Below are 21365 nucleotides of genomic sequence, written 5' to 3'. Positions count from 1 at the left end.
TTAGTCCCAGTGAATTCAGAGTCAGCTCTTCCCGCCCCCGTCCTCTCCTCCGCCCGATGCCACCTCATTCCCCAGCCGTCGGTGAGCTCCCGCTCTGACAGTTCCGCGCTCAGCGCCCTGCACCCAGTTCCCAGGCGCACGGCCCTGGTCCCGACCTCCACCCGAGTCGCCCGGCGTCCGAGACCCTCCCAGGGTCATGGGCAGGCTTTCCTTCAGTGTTCGAGTCTGCTCGATCCGGAGACCCCGGTCTCCATGCGGGGGCGATGCCACCTTTCCTGCAGAGTCCCTCCTCCGCATGGTGCCCTCCACGCATCTAGTGGACTTGGCTGCACACTGGTGGCAGAGGAGGCTGCAGGTGGAGCTGTCGGAGCCAGCCCCTCGGGGATCTACAGCTTCCTCTCTGCGCCGGCATCGCGGGCGCCTGGTGGCTGGAAGGACTGTGCAGCAGTCTTGCCTGCCCCAGACGTAAGCCCCCTTCCCCAGCTGCGAGCGCCTGGGTCTCGGTCCCTCCACAGCCCGGGCTCGCGCTTGGTTTCCTGGTCCCCAGGTGGTGCCTAGGGATCACTCGCCCGTCCTAAGTGCTGGCATCCCAGAACTGGCCCTCTTGCAGAGTGCTGGCATCCCAGAACTGGCCCTCTTGCAGAGTGCTGGCAACTTGTAGGTCCCTGCGTGCAAACTTTCTCCGGCGTGAACCTGCCTAGGCACAGGAGCGCTGGCCGCCGGAGGCGCAGGCTCCGCGCTGTAGGATTTGGCTGGCTCCTATCCAGTCCTGGGAAGGGGCAGCGTTGGCTCTCGTTCAGGAGGAGAAAGAAAGGGAAGGGCACCACGGACAGTCCCTACTGACTTGAGCCCCCAGGAAGAGGGTCTAATTTACGGCTGCCCCTCTCCTTCGGTGTCATTAGGGCCCCGGAATCCACTTGCTACCGCGAGGGTCCCAGCTGCTCCGAATCGGGGACCGACCGGTGACGCTAGCTGCAGGCAGAGAGGGCAGGCTGTGCGGGCGGAAGGGAGGTGGTGTCTTGTCGGATCTTACTGGGACCCAGTTCCCAGCTCCCGTGGCGGGCGCCCCACTCCTGCTACTACCTGCTCGGGGCCAGTGGATGGCAGCGTACGCGCTTTTCGCACGGCTGCCGGTTCCTGGGACTGAGCCCTGGGAGCTCTATGAATTCAGCAGGGAAGCTGCGGGGCTGGGCATTCCCAGGGAAGCTGTTCGAGTAATTCGTGAAGTGGAGCTTTCCTCCCGCGGGAAACTTCTGAGAACGATGCGCTGCAAAGACTGACTCCTGTACAAGACTTCGACAGCTGACATAGGCACAATTGTGGCTTCTAGCTTTTATTTTAACTTTTTATTTAAAGTAACTTATCGATGGAAGCGAAACTCTGCAAAGGAACGTCAGACCGCTATCAGAAAGGGGGTGAAGTCAGGACTTACTGGTGATTATTGTCCAAGGACACATTTAAGCAGATAGTTTTGAAATTAATTTTGGCATAACCCTGAGACAATGAGAAGAAACAATGCATTTATAAAAAGTTATTAAACCATTTTTTTGGTCACAGTTAAAACATTCATTAGCTTGTTTCTATTATTAGGTGCCCAATAGTTTTGTTGTGTGAGATTGTGCTAAAAATTGGTCCTCAGATCCTGGGGCTTGAGAGGTTAGAGGAGATGTCTGCATAGACTCACGTGTGGGCTTGGCTGACCAGGCAGGTTTTCCATAGAATGCTTTCCAGGACACCAAGAATTTCAATAGGATGAACTATTTTGGGGTTATTTGGGTGTGGAAACACATCAACCTCAAAACCTCAAGATTCTATAAAGCATTTTTTAAGGGGGAGGGGACTCTTTCCAGAAAGTTTCTTTCAGGGTAGGCTTACAGGACCAACGATGAAAGCCTCTGTTAACCTTCCTGTGGGTTAAAAAGACACACCAAGAATTGCTCTATTAACCTCATCAAGCACATATCCAGGTATAGGGACACTTTCTTAAAAGATGCAAAACTCATTCCATCAGAAACCTTCCTCATAATGCTGCAGAAATCACAATAGCAACAGCATAGAAGGCAGGCATCAGTGCTTCCGCATCTTGCATTCCACAACCAGCTGTGGTTTCCTTTTGGAAGGGTCACATTCTCCACCATAGCTTCATGTGGATTTCAGCATTTGCTAGTTCTATTGACTGGCCAGCCCCTCCGTTGACCTCCCCCACTGTTGGGGGCAGACAGGAAGTTAGAGGAGAAGCTGAGTGGCCCAGGAGCTCCAGAGAGTCACTTTCAAAAGCCTGTACTTTCGAATCTCCATACTGTTAATGAGGTACTCCTTTCCTTATTTTTCCTCTTTTCCGCACTTCTAGCCTCTTTCAACACAAAGACTTGTGGTCTTAGGGTTTCTGAGTGTCTCCACTGCTGGGGTAATAAGAGCTCTCTGAGGAGCAGGAGAGCCGCAACACTGAATTGTTGCTGAGTGTATCTGAGGGGGAAAGGTTTGTTTGACCTGCTACTTCTACCTAATAAGTTGTTCAACAAGTATGCATTCATGCATCCTGTTAGCCCCATCACTATTCTTGGCATTCCATTTTGCTGGACCAAATGGAAAATGAGGCTGGCTGGCTAAAGGGTACTGACCTGATACTGGCTGGCTAAACATACTAGGTTCACACTAAACACTCCAGGGATTCCAAGACTTACCTGTTCCTCAGAGTCTACACACTCACATAAAGACACACACAGACATAATACACTTGTTTGTTTTATGTCTGTTCAGAGAGAGTGGAAATGGCAGACCCCTTAAGAGTAGAAGGTGCTGTAGATGACCTGCCTTGGTGGGAAGAGTAGGAGCTTTGGTGTCAGACCTCTGACTCTGCCCCTTAAGAACCGCAAGGCTCTGGGCAAGTCAAATAATCTTCTTGCTGGGCCTCAGTTTCCTTGGTCAGAAAATGTAGATGGTACTACTGACCACTGGTAAGGACACTGCAGACTATGGAATATGTACTAGAAGTACTTTATGTAATAGTGGTATATTCCAATGAAGGTTCCCTAACCTTTTTTTAAAAAACTACTTTATTGAAGTATTGGCGAGCAAAACCTGTATATATTTAATGTAAACAATCTGATAAGTTTGGAAACAAGTATACATCTATAAAACCATCACCACGATTAATGTCACAAACCTATCCATCATCTTCAAAAGTTCCCTTCTGCCATCTTTATTATTGTTATTATTATTTTGTTATAAGGACACTTAACATAAGATCTACCCACCTAGCAAATTTTTAAGTATAGAATATAGTATCGTTAACTACAGAAGCCACGCTGTGTAGTAGATCTCTAGGACTTATTTATCTTGCATTACTGAAACTTTACACCCTTGGTCCAATACCTCCCCCATTTCCTCCTCCTCTGGGAAACCACCATTCTACTCTCTGCTTCTATGAGTTTGACTATTTTAAGATTCCTCATTTAAGTGGGATCATGTAGTATTTGTCCTTCTGTGTCTGGCTTATTTCACTTAGCATAGTGTCCTCTAGGTTCATCTCTGTTGTCAGAAATGGTAGGATTTGTTTCTTTGTTAAGGCTGAGTAATAGTCTACTGTAAGTATATATACATACAGTTTATATATACCCCATTTTTCTTTATCCATTCATCTATCAGTGGACATTAGGCTGCTCCTATGTTTTTTGCTATTGTGAATAATGCTGCAATGCACATGGGAATGCAGATGTCTTTTCAAGATCCCAATTTTAAATTCTTTGGGTACATATCTTGAAATGGGATCATATGGTAGTTCTATACTGTATGCTGGTACCATATGCTGGATCATATGATAGTTCTATTTTTAATTTTTTTGAGGAACTTCCATACTCTTTCCCATAATGGTTGCACCAATTTACATTCCCATGAACCATATACAAGAGATCCATTTTCTTGGCATCCAACACTTGTCATCTTTTGTTTTTTGATCATGTTAACAGTGGCAAAGGGCTGAAATCTCTTTGTGGTTTTGATTTGTAATTCCCTGATGATCAATGATGTTGAGCATCTTTCATATACTTACTGGCCATTTGTATGTCTTCTTCAGAGTAATGTCTATTTAGGTATTTTTCCCATTTTAAAATCAGGCTATTAGCTTTTTGGCTACTGAATTGAAGGAGTTCCTTATATATGTTGGATATTAATCCTTTATCAGATATATGATTCGCAAATATTTTCTCCCACTTTATAGATTGCCTTTTCATTTTGTTGATCATATCGTTTGCTATGCAGAAGATTTTTAGTTCAGCATAATCTTATTTGGTTATTATTGCTTTTTTTTTTTTGCCTATGCTTTTGGTGTTGTATCCAAGAAATTATCGCCAAGGTCAATGTCAAGATTTTCCCTTATGTTTTCTGTCATAAATTTTACAGTTTCAGGTCTTATGGTTAAGTCTTTAATCCATTTTAACTTGATTTTTGTGCATGGCGTGAGATAAAGGTCCAATGTTATTCTTTTGCATATGTATAGACAGTTTTCCCAGCACCATTTGTTGAAGACATATCTTTCCTCCATTGTATATTCTTGGCATCCTTGTCAACCATGTATGTATGAGTTTATTTCTGGGATCTCTCTTCTGTTTGGCCATATGGCTGTTTTCATATGAGTACCATACTGTTTTGATTAGTGTAGCTTTGTAATATATTTTGAAATCATGACGTATGATACTTCTAGCTTTTTTTTTCTTGCTCATAATTGCTTTGGTGATTTGTTTCCTAATCTGTTTTTACTTGAGGATCCAGTCTCATCCTAGACTTGGTGAGAAATGTCTCAAGACTTTTTCCACAGGCAGCTTTCTGTGACTCTAGAGCCATGTGATGCAATGGAGTAGCTCTTAGCCAATTGTGGTTGTTTAAATTTAATCAACATTAAATCAAATTAAAAATTTATTTCTTCAGTCTCCTTGGGCACATTTTAAGTGCTCAGTTATTTTATAAAGCTGGTGGCAACTGTATTGGGCAGCACAGATACATGATCTCCTTTGTTGCAGGCTGTTCTCTCAGGCAGTTCTAGAGCTTTCTTTTGCTTGAGTGATGATATAAGATTTTAGGATGATAAAAATTTTCCTAGGCCAAGGCACAGTGGCTCACTGGGATTACTGGAGGCTGAGCCAGACGGATCACCTGAGGTCAGGAGTTCGAGACCAGCTTGGCCAACATGGCAAAACACCATCTCTACTAAAAATACAAAAAAATTACCAGGGTGTGATGGCACCTGCCTGTAGTCCCAGCTACTTGGGAGGCTGAGGCAAGAGAATTGCTTAAATCCAGGAGGCGGAGGCTCCAGTGAGCCGAGATCATCCCAGTGCACTCCAGCCTGGGTGATAGAGCGAGACTCCATCTCAAAAAAAAAAAAAAAAAGAAAAAAGAAAAGAAAAGAAAAGGTTTTCCCGTAAAGCACCTCTATTTGCTTCTTTTTCTTTTAAGAAGTTGTTTCCTATAGCAGAATCACTTCTGTTTTGTTGAGGTCTCTTACATGGCTTAGGCATTTGTTGAATAGTAAATGGCCAGATTCATGTATAAATCACTGACAAGTGAGTATTAGTCACATAATCCTCTGAGTTCTCCCCTTCAGCCTTGATGATTTTGCTTATGTATTGTTCTTTTCCCTCCCTATGAGCTTTACGGCCGATGATTTTCCTGGCTTTAGAGCAGAAACTAATACAACAGAAGGAGGCTCTTCTCCCTCCATATGTACTCCTACATGTTGTACCATTTTTTACAAGAATGAAAGCACTATAATACTAAGTTCAATGTTTAGGGGAAAGATCCACCAAGTGTTTAATTTAATCAGGCTTAAAAACTAATACTCCACCTCATTACGTAGGACCCTTTCTTGAACTCATCCTCATTTGCCAAACTATATATTTTACTTCCATGGCCTTCCTGGTGTGTGTTTCTCTGTGTTCTCTTATTATAAGAACATCAGTCATATTGGATTTAGGCTTCACCCTAATCCAGTGTGACCTCGTCCTAACTAAGTACAACTGCAAAGACCCTATATCCAAAGGAAGGACACATTTTGAGGTTCTCGGTGGACATATATTTTGGAGACACTATTCAACCCATTACAGATGCATAGATAGGTCAGTCTTTTCCCTAGCTGGATTTCTTACCCCATGAAGTATATTCTGTTCCTGAGGCTTTACTAAATCTGCTTTAGTGCAAGCACAATCTGTAATGTTTATTATTCTCATGGACAGACGATCATCATGCAGATTGGGAGACTATGTTCTGCTAATGAGTGTTTTCTACCTGGGTGTGGAACACATGGGATGACTCACCTTGGGACTGCTGAATCAACTGTTCTTCCCCAAGCCTGTCACTGTCCCCAGCTCTGTCTTCAGTCTCTACCCTTTCTCTTCACTCATAAAGAGCCACAGTCATCCTGGAGCACTGGCTAGTCTGTTTGCCTCTTTCTTGAGCCTTCTGCATTGGCGTTTGGTCTGCTCCGAGCTCTGCTGAAGGGTGCCCATTAATTATGCCTTCCCCTCTGCCTGCTGGCAGTTGTCTCGATCAGCTCACCTTACAGCAGCTGTTTGCATATTCTCCTGCAATACATTTCTACATGTCCAAACCATCAGAGCTGGTGGTGACAAATGCAGTGTCAATGCTTGATCAGGCTGGTTGAGGATCCAAGGTGGTCCTGTAGGTGATCCATCTTGTCATTAATGTCAGTGCTGAAACTCTGTAAGAGGCTCAAGATGACATCTGTGGAGAAGGGCCAGTTGGCCAACAGGCTGGCTTAGGAGCAGGGCAGAAAATATAGAGGCAAGTTGCGAAGACCATTTTGGTGTCTCCAGCTTGTGCTTCCTTAGCTCAGGGTCCCTTCCACCCGTTAACCTTTAGGTTGACAGCACTTGAAGAGTACCTTTTGTCTGTAGCACTTTGGGGGAGTTTTAAAGTCCTATGCAGCTATGAAAGTAGGTGTCAGTGTCTCTGAAGCCACAAAAGTGTCATTGTGCTGAAATTGACAGTACCAGGAAATCTTAATCTGGGACTCCAAGAACCTCCTGAATGGTGAAAAATCTTTATGCATAGTTCCGTTTGAATTTTTCTGGCAATAGCACCACAACTTCCCAAGAAGTGAAAGCCATAGCTAGACCTAAATAGCTTTAATGTATGAGAATTCAACTATACAGCCTGGACAAAAAGAATACATTCATCCCCTTATTTAACAAACATTTATGTGACAGGTATATTATTAGGCACTTAGGAGACATCTATGAATGAAACAGGGATTCATGCACTTGTGAAGCTTAGTTTCTAACTAAGCAATAAACCCTAAACCATGAGTGCAGGGAGGAGAGATGAATGTTTAATTAATATGAGTCATTCTATTCAGTGTCCTGGAGTAAGAGCAAAAGATGAGAGAAAGCAATCTGCCATTAGTTTCAGAAGCTGGTGCCTTTTATGTGTATCCTTTTTGCAGTACCACGTGTAATCCTGGGTTTAAAGATTGTGCCATTTTATTCTCTAACCTCAAGCCAATTAATTAATCTGATACTCAACTGATGAGCCTGTTCCAGCTCTGAAAAAAAAAAAAAACAAAAAACAAACAAACAAAAAAAACACCATGTGGGATTTATTGTTGGAAGTTACATTGGTCTCCAATGTGACACTCTCTTAAGTCTTTTCAGGGATTAGTTTGACAGTACATGATTTTCATCTTCATGTGCCTATTTTAGAGCCTTATTCTGGGAGCAAGATGCTACTCCTCTGTAGTGTGGTTTGGAAATCAAAGCTATATTGTTTTATTTACTATTTCTCTGTCATCCTTTAAAACAGTTTTGTCCAAGTCAAGCACCATCAGAAAGGGGAGTTCAATAAGAAGTTGGTACTAGGTTGCTGAGATTTTACAGAAGTCAGTTAACCTTTTAGATCCTGGTTTACTTGTGTAAAATGAGGTAGTTGGACTATTTACTCTTTCAGGGCCTTTTTTGATCTAAAGGCTATAATTTTTATGTGGCAGCAGAAAATAAGCAGGACGCTGTCCCATTTTACTTTATTGTTTCTCTCCTCCCTTTCTGATAGCGACAAGCTGGTGTGTTTTTTCCTTCCTGACACCGGATGCATGGTATCTTTCCTGACACCACTGCTGCGACTCTCTGACACCAACTGGGTGTCCAATAATTCAACTCAATTCTGACACTATCTACCTGGAGTTAGTGCCAGATCCCACAAGACTGCCCCCACTTTAGATGACAGTTGCAAGTTCTGGGCCACCTGCACTTCTGACTGATTGGCCATGAATCAGGGGTTCCCATAACTCCCTCCCTCTTCAGGTTTGATAATTTGCCCTAATGGCTCACAGAACTCAGGATAACACTTAACTCACATTCACTGGTTTATGATAAAGGATACGAATGAACAGCCAGATGAAGAGGTGCCTAGGCCAAGGTCCAGAAGGTCCAGAAGGTCCAGAAAGGTCCTGCCCCAGTAGAAATATAATGTTAGCCACAGATGTAATTTTAGATTGTCTAGTAGCTGCACTGAAAAAGCAAAAAGAAACAGATAAATTTGAACTTAATAAGATAGCTTATTTAACTCAATGTATCCAAGATTTTATAATTTTAATATGTAATCAACATAAAAATTAATGAAATCTTTTACCTTTTTTTTTTTTTTTTTTTTGAGACGGAGTCTCGCCCTGTCGCCCAGGCTGGAGTGCAGTGGCGCGATCTCGGCTTACCGCAAGCTCCGCCTCCCGGGTTCACGCCATTCTCCTGCCTCAGCCTCCTGAGTAGCTGGGACTACAGGCGCCCACCACCATGCCCGGCTAATTTTTTGTATTTTTAGTAGAGACGGGGTTTCACTGTGTTAGCCAGGATGGTCTCGATCTCCTGACCTCGTGATCCGTCCGCCTCGGCCTCCCAAAGTGCTGAGATTACAGGCGTGAGCCACCGCGCCCGGCCTACCTTTTTTTTTATAACAAGTCTTTAAATTTCACTACCCTTATAGCATTTCTCCATTCAAATGCGCTACATTGCACGTGCTCAATAAGGACATGTAGCAAATATCTACGGTATGAGAGAGTACAGGGTTATATGGAGTGAGATGGTCTGAACAATGACCCCCTAGAATAAACCCACATCCTAATCCCTGAGACCTGTGAATATTATTTTATATGTCAAAATTGTCAAAAGGGACTTTGCAAATGTAATTAAATTAAGGATTTTGAGATGGGGAGATTATCTTGGATTATCTGGGAGGTCCTGATGTGATCACAATGCCCTTAGAAAGTGCAGGAGCTTCTGTCCCCATGGAGTTGGAGTGCTCCCAGAATGTAGATGTGTTCATCAATTCAGAAACTCTAAGTCCTGACACTTAGGGGTTTTTATGGAGATTTTGTTCATCACACAGGCATGAGTATGTGGTTATTAATTCAATGTCTAGCCCTCTCTCCTCCCAGGAGGTTGGGGAGTAGGGCTGAAAGCTTTAGGCTTCTAATCAAAGTTTGGTTTTTCTGGAGACCAGCCCCTATCCTGAAGCTAGCTAGGGGTTTTCAAGAATCCAAGAATCACCTCGTTAGAACAAAAGGTGCTCTTATCACTCGTATCACTCAGGATATTCCAAGAGATTTAAGGAGTCCTGTGTCAGGAATTGGGGAAAAAAACAAATACATATTTCTGATTATGCCATAGGAGTGCTGCCTGGGTAAGGGGCATCCTACATGATCTTAGTGTCCACTTCCCTCTTAGTGGGCATTTGCTAATTCTTCTTACAGTGACCCTCTGCCAAAGTGAAAAATTGCCTGTTCAACCCCAAAAGACTGATCAGACGAAAGCTGGGAGGCAGTTTAAACCACCATAGCTCTGGTTTCTCTGAGGGTATCTACTCTGGCTAGAGGTCAGATCCAAACATCTTACCTATGTATGCAGCTATGGGTGATGAACAGAACGAGGAGAGACAGTCATTGGTATCAGGGCTCTTCCACCAGATGGCCCAGGATCAAGCTGGGTGCCAGGTGTGCCTCTGGGTGCTGAGGAGGTGTGACACAGGAGAAAATCTTCTTCTTTAAATAACTAGGTGGGAAATATGCCCCTATGCATTCAAAGTTAAGAAATAATTTTAAAAAATAATAATAAAAATGTGCTCAGAATAGCAAAGGAGCAGAACTTTAAGGTAGAAAGGGAAAATCCTGAGATCTCTAAAATTTAGGAGGGTTGAAAGTAAAACCACTCAGGAAGTAGAGTGAGTCTGAATAAACCACTAAACCCAAACCAGGAAATCAGCCAGGCAGCCTTGGGTGCAGAGGTGCATAGACGTGGGCTCAAGTTCTAGCTTATTACTTACTGACCGGGTGCTCCTCCAGCAAGTTAATTTCCCTTAGGCTCCATTTTCTTCTCTGAAAAGTTGGAATAATACATCTCTTACAAGGCTGTAATGAGGACTTAATGAAAGAATGTATTAATGAAAATGCTTTATTAGAATGCATGTTGCCGGATAAATGTATTTTTTTTATTGTTACGCTTATCTAGTTGTGCATATCCCTAATAAAATATCTCTCTTGAATTGAAATCTTAATTGCAGGAATTTGGTGGCTCTCTCTAGAGAAAGAAGAAATGTTGCTTCCAAAGTCTGGGCTCTCTTATAAGTAAGGCAAAAATAAAACAACTGAAAATTAATGTCACCCTGTCTCCTTTATGGTCTGTAGTAGGACTGCTCCAATAGAAATATAATGTTAGCCACAGATGTAATTTAAAATTGTCTAGTAGCTGCACTTGAAAAAGCAAAAAGAAACAGATGAATTTAATCTTAATAAGATAGCTTATTTAACTCAATATATCCAAGGTTTTATAATTTTAATATGGAATCAACATAACAATTATTAATGAAATCTTTTACCTTTTTTTTCATAACAAGTCTTTAAATTTCACTACCCTTACAGCATTTCTCAGTTCAAATGAGCTGCACGGCAGGTGCTCAATGACAACACATAACTAGTGTCTGTGGTATTAGAGGGTATACAGGGCTTTATGGAGCAAGATGTTCCGAACAATGACCCCCTAGATAAACCCACATACTAATCCCTGAGACCTGTGAATATTATTTTATATGTCAAAAGGGACTTTGCAAATGTAATTAAATAAAGGATTTTGAGATGGGGAGATTATCTTGAATTACGTGGAGGTGCTGATGTGATCACAAAGCCCTTAGAGAGGCAGAAAGGTCAGAATCACATATGACAATTAGTGATGGTGGATGTAGAGACGGGAGGAGGAATGTGCTTTGAAGACGCAGGAAGGGCCCACAAGCCAGGGAATAGACACAGCCACTATAAGCTGAAAAAGGCACAGATTTTCCCCTGAGAGCCTTCAGAAGGAAGCAGCCTTGATAACACCTTGACTTTAGTCCAGTGAAACTGATTTCAGACTTCAAACCTCCAGAACTGTGAGATAATAAATTTGTGTTGCTTTGAACTACTAAGTGTATGGTAATTTGTTACAGCAGCAGGAAGAAACGACTATATAACTGATACACAGATATTCACATCATTTCCAAGCGTGTTTTGTGAAGGTGTTGCCCTGGCTGCAGAGTCTTAGACAATCACAGTTGTTCATCTCAGCTTGTGCTGGGGTAGGCATTTGCAGTCATTCCTAGGGTTTTTGTGCATTACTGCTGTCTTCCCTTAGCGCTGGGGTCTATTTCTTTCGCTGACCCGATTGCCGCCTTTGATGGCAAAAACTCAGTTGGTGTCTTATCACTGCCCTTAAGGACGAACAGAGGAAGGAGGTTTTCTTATTAGGGTACAGTGTGCAGCAGAAAAAAGCAATGGTTGGCTGGATTCAGTGGCTCATGCCTGTAATCCTAGCACTTTGGGAGGATGAGGCTGGCAGATTGCTGAGGTCAGGAGTTCGAGACCAGTCCGGACAATATGGTGAATCCCTGTCTCTACTAAAAATACAAAAATTGACCAGACATGGTGGCGGGCACCTGTAATCTAGTAAGCTAGTTGGCAGGCTGAGGCAGGAGAATCATTTGAGCCTGGGAGGCAGAGGTTGCAGTGAGCCGAGATCACGCCACTGCACTCCAGCCTGGGTGACAGAGTGAGACTCCATCTAAAAAAAAAAAAAAAAAAAAGCAATGGTTTGAAAAAGTTACTGGTGCTCTTTAGTATCTGCTCACTTTTTTTTTTCTGGTAAGTGTAAAAATGTTCTAAAAATAAAGTTATTCATTTAAAAGAATTACTGCAATGTGGGCTTGATGGGATTCAAGTGTTACTCTTACATCTTTATCTATGAATGTTAGCAAATGTGTGATTAGGCCAGTGATTCTGGAATTTTAGCGTGCATGAGAATTACCTGGAGGGTCTGATCCAACACGGATCGCTGGGTCCCATTGTCAGTTTCTAATTTAACAGGTCTGGGTTGAGACCCAAGAATTCATGTGTCTAACAAGTCCCAGGTGATGCTAATTAGCCGCAGATAGGTGTGGTGTGGGAAAGCCTGGCAGAATACCTCGCCTGCAAGCGGGGACTCCCAGGCCTCACTTCTGTGGGGAGGGGGCCACATAATTGCCAGGAAAGACTCTGAGGCTGGCTTTCCATCGCTGATCAGGACACTTACAGAGCCCTCCTCCATCAACAAGCCCAGCAATTGGTTGCTAAGGAACTGGAGAGTCCGCACACAGCCTCTCTTGCTTGGCTCTGTTTTATGTCTCGCACCCTGAGGCCTGAAGCAGATAACAATTCTGAGCTTCTCAAGTCTCAGTTAAAAATACCTCATTTGCCACAGGCCAGCGGTGTGCTCTTGTTTCCCAGCTGGAGTGACTCCCTGGACCTGGGGCTGCCCTGGTGGAAAGTCTGTAAGCAGATAATACCAGGTTAAAAATAGCCCTGGGGAGGCGCCTCAAAGCTGTCACACCAGCTGCCCACGTTGGGTAAGCAAGGCAGAGTAGGGAGGGATCCTTCAAGCCAGGAATGACTGAAGGACTGTCTGGCTGTGTCGAGTTTCATTCCCTAAAGAGGTTAGGACAAACTTGAGAGTTTAGCGTTCTTTTTCCCCTTGGCCTTTGTGGTTTTTTGAATTCAAAATCTAGACTTGGATAATACAGCTCTAATCTGGCCTGTGGTGATTTTTATTCTGCCCTCTTCTGCAGAACAATAGAATCATAACAATAGAATTGAGTTTCCATCCTGTTTGAAATTAAAACAAAGAAGGTGAACCTGGGGCATGCTGGCTCATGGCTGTAATCCCAGCACTTTGGGAGGCTGAAGGGAGAGGATTGCTTGAGGCCAGGAGTTTAAGACCAGCCTGGGCAACATATTGAGACTCTGTCTCTACAAAGCAAAAAAAAGAAAGAAAGAAAAGCTTTTCCTAAGGCATCCTGGTGAGAATGTGAAGTGGCCCCTACAAAGGACCTGCAAGATCTCACCTGGGTGTGCCTTGGTCAGTGGTCTGAGTTGTTTTATGATAAGCTCAGCTTACCTGTTTGGCCTCCTGGTAGCACTGTGTGTGTATTTTTTTTTTTCTGTTGTTGTTTAACATTACCTCTATTAACTGAATGCAAATAAGAGGAACAAAAATGCTCTTTGAATAAGAAATATATATTCCTAACAATATTCTCAAATCATTTCATGTCAGCCACTCCTAAAAGTGCTCTTGTATTGTTATTCCTCTTTATATATGCTTTAGGAGAAAAAAGGAGTGGAAAAAAAAAAAGGAATAGCATTGAATGCTTTCCATAGGTTTCAAAACTTTAGATTTTCCTATTCCTTGCTCCTTGGTGAACAACTGAGTCCTGAGTTTGTTCAGTGGACAGAGTAAGGTGGGTTCTAAAGTGTGGGGAGGGACAGCAGCATGTCAGCCACATCAACAAGGACAGGTGGCCAGCAGAGTATGTTGGTTGGTGCCCAAGCAGGGTAAGGATGGTGTGTGTGGAGGTCAACCTAAGATGGGGGTCAGGGTCTGAGCAGGAGGAGGAAGGTGTCCATGCATACGAGAGCCAGGGCAGAATGAGCACGGCGTCTGGGACAGGGTGAGCATGGCGCCCACATGGCAGCTGGGGCTGGGACATGGGAAATTAGTTACAGACTTGGGGATTGATCAAGCAATTAAATGTATTAACAATAAGCCAGCTTTCTCCCTGTTGGAAAAGGGGTTAAAAGTATAGAAAGTATAGTAGATCTGGACCTCCGTGATATGGGATTGAAATTGGAGATATGGGTATAAATGTCTGGTTTTCAATGTGTAAATATAGATACAGAAATAAATACAGAGGCCTATGTGTATGTGTACATATGTGAATGCACACACAATATAAATACATTTTTCCATATAGCTCTTTCTACTGAGAGAAACTAGGAACAATAACACCCCAGGAACAATGAGCACATCCTATGCATACCAAGGGGCCCTCAGATCTTGTTTTTTAAATGTCATTTTCTACAAAAAGGAACCAGGATCCTTGGAGAAATGGCTGATTCCAAGGGTGATGCAAGGCTAGTACCAGATGAATTCAAAACATCTTGTTCCAAAAAGCAAGGAAATGCTCAAAGAATGATGGGGCATGTCACAAGGACACAGCAGCCAGCTTTAATGGACTCCCATTGGCCAAATGGAGGGCAAATTGAGGATCTAAGTAAATTATGATAGTAACAAATTATAAACCATTGAAAGAAATAGGAAAACAAGAATCCATGCTTATGTAAGTGAATAAAAAAAGAAATGGGGCTGGGCATGGTGGCTCACGCCTATAATCCCAGCACTTTGGGAGGCCGAGGCGGACAGATCATGAGGTCAAGAGATTGAGACCATCCTGGCCAATATGGTGAAGCCCATCTCTACTAAAAATACAGAAATTAGCTGGGCATGTTGGCACGTGCCTGTAGTCCCAGCCACTTGGGAGGCTGAGGCAGGAGAATCACTTGAACCTGGGAGGCGGAGGTTGCAGTGAGCTGATATCGCACCACTGCACTCCAGCCTGGCATCAGAGCGAGACTCCATCTCAAAAAAAAAAAGAAATGGAAAGTTTGAAGAGATGGTATATTAACATGGTTTCAAAGTACCTCTCCACAAAATAATGTTACAATGGGGAGGCTTGACCCATCCCAACAATATCATGTGATGGATATGACTGTCATCAGTAAAAGGACAAATTGATAGGATTCAATGAGAACAATGCAACATCGCTTTTGTGTTATTTCTCCCAAAGATGTCTGAATTTAATCCTAAATCACAACTGAGGAACATTTTACAAAACAACTGGCCTGTAATTTACAAAAGTGTGAAAGTCATAAAAGATAAGGGAAGACTGAAGAAGACTAAAGAGACATGAAAACCAAATGTAATTGTGATTCTAAATTAGATCCTTTTGGTAGAAGGGGTATTATTGAGACTAATGGAAAAATCAGTGGGGTCTGAGAATTAGGTGGTTGCAACGTATCAATGTAATCTCCTCATTTTAATGGCTGTGTTGTGTTTAGGCAGGAGAATGTCCTTGTTTATAGGAAATATCCATTAATATATTCTGGAGCAGTGAGGCATCTGGTTAGCAACTGAGTATCAAACGGGTCAGAAGAAAAGTCAGAAGAAAAGAAAATGGGTCAGTTCCTTGTACTGCACCTTCAACTCTTCTGTAAATGTGTGTGTTTTAAATTTTTTAAAAAGGAAAAAAGTAAATACATTTTGTTTAATAATTTCAGGAGATATTTTACTTCTGCATTTTTAAAAAATCTACCCTAAGACAAACTTTATTTGTAGTCATGGACATTTTTTCTTTTTGAAAGTAGTGAGCAATTTAGTATATTGTTAATATACAACTTAATCTTAAATGAAATATTTTTCCCCTAACTTCTTCAATTGAGAATAGGATTATTTATAATCCCTTAATTCACATCCACAATTCTTAATTGTGTTTCCTTTGAAAAGGATAAAAGTCGTTACATGAAAGCTAGGCAAGTATTAAACATTTATAGAACTCTTTTAAATTAGTTTAGTCTGTTTTCATTTGGATCTGGAGGTTTGTCTTTTCATAAGCAAATTAGGTGCATCTATAATATACATAGTTTAAAACATTTATCATTTCTGTGTTTGGTTTTGTCTCAAAGCACAGATAACTTTAGCGCTGGGAAGAAATGAGACAATCATTTAAAAAATATTTTCTTGCTTGGGAATACCAACTGTGGAAAGACGTCAAAACAAAATTTAAAAATGTGATGGGTGGAACAATGGGATCTACACTCTCAAAAGCTTCTTTTCTTTTTATCAACTTATAATTTTAGAAAATGTTATGTAATTCTTAATACCTTGAACTCTGATCATAAATATTAAACATTCAGACAGTTTTTATTATAAGTATGTATTAACATTATTTAAAATATTTAAAACCATCAGTGGAAAGAAGCAGGGAAGGTAAATTATTTGATTATGACTGAAATAATAATTCTAATAATTTATAAGTACCTGTAGTAAATATTAATTAATATTCCTAATCATTGAAGTATTTTCAACATGAGACTGCTCTCTGTTGTAGTTAAATTGAACATGTTTTAATAAAAAGGTTGAAGTCAGTTTGTAAGTTCATTTTTTTTTTTGAGTTGGGGTCTCGCTGTGTCGTCCAGGCTGGAGTGCAGTGGCATGATCTTGGCTCACTGAAACCTCTGCCTCCCCGATTCAAGCGATTCTGCTGCCTCAGCCTCCCGAGCAGCTGGGACTACAGGCGCGTGTCACCACATCCAGCTAATTTTTGTATTTTTAGCAGAGACGGGATTTCACCATATTGGCCAGGCTGGGCTTGAACTCCTAACCTCATGATCCGCCTGCCTCATCCTCCCAAAGTGCTGGGATGACAGGCATGAGCCACCACACCCAGCCATAAGTTCATTTTTCACATTGCCATAAATTATTTATGCTGTACTTTCTATAGCATTTTTTAATCATAAAAAGTATGACTCAATCTATATTAATCACAATAGTAATTAAATGAATATTTGTGTAACAATTGACTCTATTTTTCCCTTGATAGTTTGTGTATTCCATAAGGACAGGGACTATTGACTTGTCCACATTCTATTTCTACCTCTTAGCACAGTTTATCAGATCACTTTCTCATGTGTTTTACATTTTTTATTGTGAGCTCATTTTTTTGGGCAGGGGGCAGTTATAGAAGTGCAGAGTGGTTTTGGTTTGCTTCTGACAGGCACCCTAGTAGAATTACCAGTCTGAGATCTACTTTTATATTAATTTCACAGCTTGGGAATTCTACACTTGCTGTACAATGTAAATTTGTACCCAAGTCTGCTCATGAGACAGGCTTGGAATTTTTCATTTCTCATAAGAGCTTTTTATTGTTTTCACTTTTACAGGGATACATTTTTTTAGTCCTTTCCTTGGGCTAAGTGGAGCTTTCTAACTTCCCTTTCACTGACAATGTAGCATTGTGAAAGTCCCAGATTTATTTAAGGTTCTCATTTCCAGCTCCTAACGTAGGCCTTTTCTCAGGTCTCTTTCTTGGCATTCAAACCCCAGACCCAAGCTCCTAGTCTGACGTCCAAGAAAATTTCTCCCCCTCACCCTAATTATTTCCCTCTAACCCTAATTTCCAGGATGTCTTAGCCTCAACTTTTACTGTTCTGGCTTTCAGTTTCCCTTTCTTTTCTTGCTCCTAGAAATTCCTCTCTCTTTCTTTTGACTGCAGCTATGTATTTAAACTGGCATGAACAATAGTTGAAACCATGGATGGTTCCCTTTGAAAGAAGAATGTGTGGGGAGGGGAGGAAAGTAACACTTTCCGGAGTCAGACTCTTATACTCCAGGCATTCCCCAAACCCTGGGAGATGGGGCTGCTTATCTGGCTTCAGGATTGTAAAAGCAGTTTCATTTAGGATCCCCCTGGATGGTCTATAAAATTATTGGGAGGCATTCTGTATTTGGTAGCATTCTGATGATTATAGGTTATGAAAACCTCTTAGAACTGGCTAAACTGATGAAGGGGATTTTATCTTTGGCTTATTTGGTGTCTCACAGATCCTAAGGGCAGGAAAGCAGGCAGGTACCAGGAGTGTCTAGAATTTGGAGGTAGAAGGCTGATGGGAATTAATGGAATTACGGGCATCAAGTACACAGATGAGATGCAGGATGCCTCTGATCTTTGATTCTGAATCAGGATCTTGTGAAACCCTCATCCAGTTAAGGCTAATGGGATCATTTCTCCTCTCCCGTTATCCTTCCCATTTTTGGGAGACTCTGATTCCCTTCATGTCTCTCACTGCTTCTGTCTCCTGCTTTTTTACATAGGAATGATTGGTTCCTCATATTAGCCTTTATTACTCATTGTAGAGAGATTGTCTTTCCCTGGCTATTTTTGTCTCTGTTTGTCCCCTCTTCCTCTAGGAAGGCCCAGTTGAGTTTGCAAGAGTTTAACTTCCTTCTTAATTTAGTCATTTCCCATCTATATTTTCTGTAGGTTCAGTAATTTTGCTCAGTTTCCTTTTAGTTTCTCTTTGTTTTCTGGCCATGATCTTTTCCAACTTGCTCTGCTAGACTTCCTTTGTGAAGTCTCCCATAGTGAGAAATATGAGTAGATTCTGGGTCTGCTGAAAGCTTTCATGTTCAAGTAAATCTTGTCTACCGTTATCCTCCTGAGTTGGCTAATTCCTACCCAGAAGGTGTTCTCCTCTCAAATCCGCATCTAACCTAGGCTTGGACTCAATCTATTATGGGTTGCCCAGCTCCCTTTTAAATATTTTTCATTTTTGCTATGTCTTCTCTTTTTCCTAATTCCATAAATTTTCTATTATATTACACACACAGTACTTATGTACTCACCTATAATAACTGTGTCAGGCTGAAACTTGATGCTTAAGAATTATTGGATAATTTTATGTTTATTTTCCAGATCTTACCGTGTCCAATATATCCAGATTTTCAAAAGCTGCTTGGCATAGTTGTCCAATCTTTTTTTTTTTTTTTTTTCTGTTTTTGACAGCGTCTTTCTCTGTCACCTAGGCTGGAGTGCAGTGGTATGATTACATCTCACTGCAGCCTTGACTTCCTTGGCTCCAGTGATCCTCCCACCTCAGTCTCCCAAGTAACTGGGACCACGGGAGTGCATCACCACACCTGGCTAATTTTTGCATTTTTGTTAGAGATGGGTTTTTGCCATGTTGCCCAAGGTAGTCTTGAACTCCTGAGCTCAAGTGATCCACATTCCTTGGCCTTCCAAAGTGCTGGGATTACAGGTGTGAGCCACCTTGCCTGGCCAGTTGTCCAATCTTTTAGGCATGGTTCCTCAGTTGTTTTTACAATCAAATGTCTATCTGCAGCTTTTAAAAAACTGCCTTTTAACATATACACCATGGAATACTATGCAGCCATAAAAAATGATGAGTTCATGTCCTTTGTAGGGACATGGATGAAATTGGAAATCATCATTCTCAGTAAACTATCGCAAGAACAAAAAACCAAACACCGCATATTCTCACTCATAGGTGGGAATTGAACAATGAGAACACATGGACACAGGAAGGGGAACATCACACTTCGGGGACTGTTGTGGGGTGGGGGGAGGGGGGAGGGATAGTATTGGGAGATATACCTAATGCTAGATGACGAGTTGGTGGGTGCAGCGCACCAGCATGGCACATGTATACATATGTAACTTACCTGCACATTGCGCACATGTACCAAAAAACCTAAAGTATAATAATAATAATAATAATAATAATAATAATAAAAGAAAAAACAAAAAAAAAACAAACAAACAAAAAAAAAACTGCCTTTTAGTAATTTATCATATCCTTTACCTTTTGGGGACAGACAATTCATTTGTTTTCTGAGATCTTGTCTTTCTTCCTCTGTTTGATTTCTTTGGGTTCCAGCCATACTTTATTGTCTAGTAGTTCTCAGAAGCATCTCTCTCTTTCCAATAAACTCTTTAAGCATATTAGACCTGGGTGCAACTCCTTGCTCATCTGTATCTATCCACACAGACCTTCAGAGTCTCACTTTTTCCTTCTTATCTGCTCAGCCTATCTGCTCAAAACTCAACCCTTCTCTTAAGGAAACTTATCTCTCTCTCTAATTTAGTAGTTTAGTCAACACTTTTTCTGAAAATAAGACTGAACTATGTTTTTCAAACCGTTCCAGATATTTTTTGACCTCCTGAGATAAACATTCTGTAGAGACAGGATGTTTAATGCACAGGCCTTTGAATTGCCTTTTTAGCCTTTGCATTTGCAAAAGTTTTATTGAGTTGTGTTCCTACTTCACCCCAAGAAGAAGGAATACATGATAATAAAGCCGTGTATATTTTTGTTTTCAAATGAAATCTACCAGCTGTAGAAGGGTAAATCTACAGCTGAATCCATGAATTAGGTCTGCAAAATCTAGAGACTGGGTCAGAGATTATTTGTTTAACAAATCCAGAGTGAACTTAGGATCATGTGATGGAGGGTGGCTAGAACCTGTGAACAAATTCTGTGCATCTTCATATACACCATGGAATACTATGCAGCCATAAAAAATGATGAGTTCATGTCCTTTGTAGGGACATGTGGGACATGTAGGGACATGGATGAAATTGGAAATCATCATTCTCAGTAAACTATCGCAAGAACAAAAAACCAAACATCGCATATTCTCACTCATAGGTGGGAACTGAACAATCAGAACACATGGACACAGGAAGGGGAACATGACACTCTGGGGACTGTTGTGGGGTGGGGGGAGGGGGGAGGGATAGCTTTAGGAGATATACCTAATGCTAAATGACGAGTTAATGGGTGCAGCACACCAGCATGGCACATGTATACATATGTAACTAACCTGCACATTATGCACATGTACCCTAAAACTTAAAGTATAATAATAATAAAATAAAATAAAATTAAATTAAAAAAAATTTCTGTGCATCTTAAGGATTGAGATCTTCCCTTGTCTGTTTCTTTCCGTGGCCCTGAATGTAGCTTAAAACAACATAAGGAGGAATAGAATTTGGGGCAGCCTTTCTTCAGTTTAATACTTATTTTAAGACTGGCACAAATAGTCAAAACTAGAAGCTCACATCTACTTCTTGAGAACCAAAGAATCTCCACTGTTTCGTAGTTTCCAGGCAGCACCTTTTGTCCTGTTCACCTCCAGAAGCTAAAAACTTGATCCTACCTCAGCCACAGCTGAAACATTGGGAACTGGCATAGGCTGCAGAGACTGTCCAAAGTCTAAAGTCCTACATGGACCGTGTTTGGTATGGGTCCACCAAGGCTTAAAGACTCATGCTATGCCAGCTCAAGAAATAATCACTCCATGTGTATTGTTCTCCCCTAGTACCACTTCATACTCTCTCAAGACTCCTGGTTCAAGAGTAGTATATGTTAGTTATATATACTATATATATAT

The 21365-nt window shown here is 41.6% G+C and overlaps 1 protein-coding gene across 5 annotated transcripts in view; it reads left to right on the top strand.

Moving 5' to 3' along the window:
* CORIN (corin, serine peptidase) overlaps nt 1–21365 on the top strand; it is a 269106-nt gene that overhangs the window by 8068 nt on the left and 239673 nt on the right. The gene's annotated exons all lie outside the window — the stretch shown is intronic.

The sequence above is a fragment of the Pongo abelii genome, chromosome 3, assembly GCF_028885655.2.
Source record: "Pongo abelii isolate AG06213 chromosome 3, NHGRI_mPonAbe1-v2.0_pri, whole genome shotgun sequence".
NCBI lineage: Eukaryota > Metazoa > Chordata > Mammalia > Primates > Hominidae > Pongo > Pongo abelii.
Note: the sequence above shows the minus strand (reverse complement) of the source record. Positions and strands in the feature narration are given on the sequence as shown.